Genomic DNA, 5,460 nt, shown 5'->3' with positions numbered 1-5,460 from the left:
TTCATCTAAAGTTTTCTATTTTTGTTAGAAACCCATTGTTTGAAATGATCATTATTAGAAGTCCATAATTTTAATCATTGACTTACTAAATATTATCAAAGTTAGATAATTTTTATACACATGTAGAATATAGCATACAAAGTGTCAATTTAATTGGTATGTTTACCTTACATCTTAAGGAATAAGGCTAATTTTAAGAAAACCAGCTAATTTGAATATAATTTTTGAATGGTTATTTCCAGTTGAAAAAATTAGCCAGTAAAGTGACTATGTTTTAGTGTGTGGGCAACACAAAACAGAGGAAAGCATTGAAAGTTAGGCTCAGTCATTTATACAATTATATTGTTATTGGTACAAATCCATATAAAGGAATGTCTTAATGTTCTGGAAGAAATCTCAAGATCATTAATTTAATCATTAGGAAAGATAAACTTAAAGATGCTAGGGAGGGACTGGGGATATGGCCTAGTGGCAAGAGTGCTTGCCTCCTATACATGAGGCCCTAGGTTCGATTCCCCAACACCACATATACAGAAAATGGCCAGAAGTGGCGCTGTGGCTCAAGTGGCAGAGTGGTAGCCTTGAGCAAGAAGAAGCCAGGGACAATGCTCAGGCCCTGAGTCCAAGCCCCAGGACTGGTCAAAAAACAAAACAAAACAAAGATGCTAGGGAAACAGTAAGGAGGAGAACAAATTGAATTTGTTTTTATGAATTTCATAGACTTTCTTGCTTTAGGGAGCACTTATTGACTCTCGCACTCAGAAACCTAAGTGTTTTGTTTTCAAAATTCTAGAATAAGTTTAGGGTATAGAGAATATAAATATGATGTGGTTATACATAGAACATCTTGATATTCATACTCCCTGTAAAGGATATTTGGAATTTATTCTTCAGTAATAAAATCAATCTTAGTAGCCAATTGGCATTAAGAAAGGGATTTTATGGGATTTTAAAAAAAACTGTAAAATTATACATAACAATACTAAGAATGAGTGTGGTTATCTATGAGTGAAGTTAATTTTTAACAACAATTACAAATACATAGCAAAATGTAGACAAGACAAAAATCTGTAAAATTGTGCAAAAGTGAAAGAGATTCCAAGGGCAATCAGGAAAGCTAAACATCCAACCAAACTCTATGATGACAGGGAGTATTAATCAAAGCTCTTTCAAACATAGCTTAGTAATAAAAAAAAATTGCAAAGAAGTCTCAAACTAAGAACAAACTCATAATAGGATAAAAACACATGAAACATATGTTCAAAAATAAGGGTTTTTTAACCCTTTAATAATGCATTTTATTAAGCAAATTCTTCCTAGGAAAGTCAAAACTATGGAATGCTTCATGAATTTGCATATCATCCTTGTGCGCCGGCCATGCTGATATTCTCTGTATCATTCCAACTTTAGTGTATGTGCTGCCGAAGGGAGCACACGAAAATAAGTTTTAATTAATTGAAACTCTTCAAGGGAAGCTAAGAACCCTTGGAAGATACTACAATGTAAAGCTATCTACCAGACATGGAATGGCAGGGGACTTTCTATAGAACATCTTATCTGGAAAATCATTGTTAATGAAAATAATGATGCTGGAAGCAAACTTGTTTTGAAACATGTTTACCTCTGAAATATATTTCTGCTAAAATTGAGGACCAGCTCTATATCTGAATTTAATGTATTTTTACCTTTGGGTAAAAGTAAAGCACATGGTCACAAGAAATAGGGGGAGGGGGGCTGGGGATATAGCCTAGTGGCAAGAGTGCCTGCCTCGGTATACCCGAGGCCCTAGGTTCGATTCCCCAGTACCACATATACAGAAAACGGCCAGAAGCGGCGCTGTGGCTCAAGTGGCAGAGTGCTAGCCTTGAGCGGGAAGAAGCCAGGGACAGTGCTTAGGCCCTGAGTCCAAGGCCCAGGACTGGCCAAAAAAATTAAAAAAAAAAAAAAAAAAAAAGAAATAGGGGGAGGGTTGGGCTGGGGATATGGCCTAGTGGCAAGAGTGCCTGCTTCATATACATGAGGCCCTGGGTTCGATTCCCCAGCACCACATATACAGAAAATGGCCAGAAGTGGCCCTGTGGCTCAAGTGGCAGAGTGCTAGCCTTGACCAAAAACAAGCCAGGGACAGTGCTCATGCCCTGAGTCCAAGGCCCAGGACTGGCAAAAAAAAAAAAAAAAAAAAAAAAAAAAAAAAAAAAAAAAAAAAAAAAAAAAAACCACAACAATAGGGGGAGGGTTAAAGGATGGATTACAAGCATGCGCCTGCACACCTGGATTTGTTAGAAGAAGACATGAATAAACATCTGCAGAAAATGGACAATTACACAGATCAGAATGTGTGTTTAAAAAGAATAAACTTCATAGAAAGCAATTAATATGGGGAATTATATACCTTAAATTAAATATATGTGTGTATATATTAAATGTTTAAGTAAGTATTAAGGAAAGTTTTTGTTAGAAATATTGATACAAAAAAATAACCAACTACAAAAGTTGTCAAGCAAAGGTATGAACAACAATCCATGTGGTTAACAGTTTGAGAGCATGACATCTACATTGAGATGGATTCATGTAGCTGAATATGATTTGGCCCCTCAATCTACCCATTTGCAGATCTGCAAGCATAAAGCACTACTTTCAGAAATAGATATACTAGCCTCACTCTGTTAAAGACTGGGTTACCACATAGTTAAGTTATCTTGAATATTTTTTTTTTCTTGAGCTCCTTCTCTTTAGTATATATTTAGATCCAGGAAGCCATTTTCACAGTGACAGCTGTTTAGATTCAGAAAAACAGTGTACATGTTTAAAATCACCATAATGGAACAAAAAGATGATCAAGTAGTGATGAGAATAAGTGGGAATTTTAACAGACAATAAAGGTTTTCCCTCAGTGAATGCATTAAACCATTCATTCAATTATGGTGTAATGGGTAACAAAGCTAACTTGGGAATGAATTTACAGTATAATCCAGTTTGGCTACCTCTCTTGCCATGTGATGTCCCATGCCATCTTGATATTCTGCCAATAAGAAAGGTATCAACACATGCAAACTCTTGACCTTGAGCCAGCACAATGAGCCAAAATAAAATTCTGTCTTTTATAAATCACCCAGTCAGTGGTATTATGCTATTAGCAATAGAATATTGACCAAGATATAAAGGTACCAGGTAGCTATGGTTATTATCCAGAATTTAATGGCTAGTTCTAGAAAAGCTTTCCTATTTTTCAAACACATTCCATGACATTTTCTGTAGAATTCCCTTTCTTATTAATAGAAAACCAATTACTAAGAAATCCCTTTGGCTCCTGAAACTCTTTGTCATATTTAAATATCCTACCCTACATGAGTATTTTGCATTTCTTTATCATGTTCTCCCATGAGAAAACATGCCTAATTAAAATACTTGTACAGAGGCAAGAACTCCATGTAAACTTACGAAACATAAAACCTGCTAGAAATAACTTTGATGCTTTCCACTCAACATTTCATGAGAAACTACCCGTTTTTAGTAGTAATTTTACCATGAAAAATATCTGATGAGAACATGATTAAAATACAGAAGCCAGATATGATCATGAATCATTTGTCTAAGTGAGACCATGTGTTATTTGTTTGTTTGTTTGTTTGTTTTGCCAGTCCTGGGACTTGAACTCAGAGCCTGAGCACTGTCCCTGGCTTCTTTTTTGGTTTTTCGCTCAGGGTTAGCACTCTATCACTTGAGCCATAGTGAAACGTCTGGCTTTTTCTATATATGTGGGGCTGAGGAATCGAACCCAGGGCTTCATAAACGGAAGGCCAGCACTCTACCACTGAGCCATATTCCCATACCCCACATAGTTTCTTTTGATACACTTTTCACAGCGTTTGGCCCTGAAATATTTTTAGTATGTGTCACGATTTTCACCAAACTTCCAGCTAAAATTTATCTTTATTTCCCATTTTTGTGAAATCAACCTTCCAGGACAGATGGTTCAAACAAAACTATTTTCTTTTACCTTTGAAATCATTGTGAGAAAAGACTCTATCATCTACATAAACGAGCAAAAAAAAATTGTCTAAGAATGGAGAAGAACATAAAGAATGTCTGTCTGTGTACCGGATACCTGAGATCTGAGTTGTGAGAGCTGATAGGGATGCAGTGTGATTGTGTAATTCCAGAGCCTTTGTCCTTACTTGGATCTGGGCTGTCTGAGAGATCTATGAAGCCTTTAAAAAGTACAAAATTGAGAGACAAAGTATAAAAAGACAAACGACTCCAAAAGCAATACTTGAAAAACTATTTGGTGTAAACCAACTGAACAATTCTTGGGGGGAGAGAGAAAGGGGGAGGAGGAGGCAGAATGAGGGAGGAGGTAGCAAACAGTACAAGAAATGTACCCAAGGCCTAACGTATGAAATTGTAACCTCTCTGTACATCACTTTGACAATAAATTAAAAAAAATGTTTTAAAAAAAGTACATGTGATTCCTTACTTCTTTCCACATGGCCTCTTTACTTATATAGGTTAAGTTAGTCTTCTGATTATGGTGGCCTGAATGTTCTCTAAAAAGAAGTTGTCAATCTTCTTGTGACTTACAAAGTCCCACCCAATCTCTATCTCTGAAAGGGAGAGGTGGGAAAGAATCTGTGGCCATTTCTCCATCTTACAAAGGATATTCAGTTCATCTCAATATGCCCCCAATTCTTATTCCCTATGTTTTCAAGGTTTAGTTCATGCATTTATTATCTAAATATTTCCAAGCAGGTGCTAGATTTTTCTGGAATGGTTTCCAGTATGCTTTCTACAGACACAAAACAAAAATTAACACTTTCACTTTTTAAAAGGAGGCAACAGGAAACAAATAGCTGTTCCTGATCTATAGTATTCCACAAATTGTATTTAATCCATATGATATGGTTTCTTAGCTCATTGTGGCCCATGACTGCATCTTACATTGTATTCATTCTTTCCTGGTGGTCTTGTTTGTTGAGTACCTTTCTCATCCTATTTTCTGCTAGTAAATTATATAAATGACCTCTTTTCAGTTTGAACATCCCTTGTCCCTTATAGACAAAAATTCTATTGGCTATATATATACATATATAGAATTCCATCAGTTAGTTGAACAAAATAATGAGTTACTTGGCTACATTTTTTATATAATATATTTTGTCTCAGTCATCCTCCTTTATCATTTCTGGTTTCTGCTTTGCATCACATTTTAATCAACTCCCCTAGGCAGTAGAAAACTTTCATAAGATAAGACTGCCCCCTGCTTGGGCTAAGAATCAATATTTTCACTAGACAATGGTCCTAAGATTTTTGGAGATCATTTTGTTTCACTGAGAATATCTGTTAGGTATGTTAATAAATATTTGAGAGCTTCAAACAGGATTTTGCAAATTAGACAATTTCTCACTTCAGAGTTTATTTTAGAATTGAGAGTTGTAGAGTTGGTTTAGAGTTTGTTTTCTA

General features: G+C 35.6%; 1 non-coding gene across 1 annotated transcript; it reads right to left on the bottom strand.

Moving 5' to 3' along the window:
- Positions 1-1,327: 1,327 nt before the first annotated feature.
- LOC125349750 lies at positions 1,328-1,434 on the bottom strand. The gene has a single exon (XR_007210568.1). It is a non-coding gene; the product is annotated as a U6 spliceosomal RNA (small nuclear RNA).
- Between the last annotated feature and the right edge of the window lie 4,026 nt (positions 1,435-5,460).

Source organism: Perognathus longimembris, chromosome 3 (genome assembly GCF_023159225.1).
Source record: "Perognathus longimembris pacificus isolate PPM17 chromosome 3, ASM2315922v1, whole genome shotgun sequence".
Taxonomy (NCBI): domain Eukaryota; kingdom Metazoa; phylum Chordata; class Mammalia; order Rodentia; family Heteromyidae; genus Perognathus; species Perognathus longimembris.
Note: the sequence above shows the minus strand (reverse complement) of the source record. Positions and strands in the feature narration are given on the sequence as shown.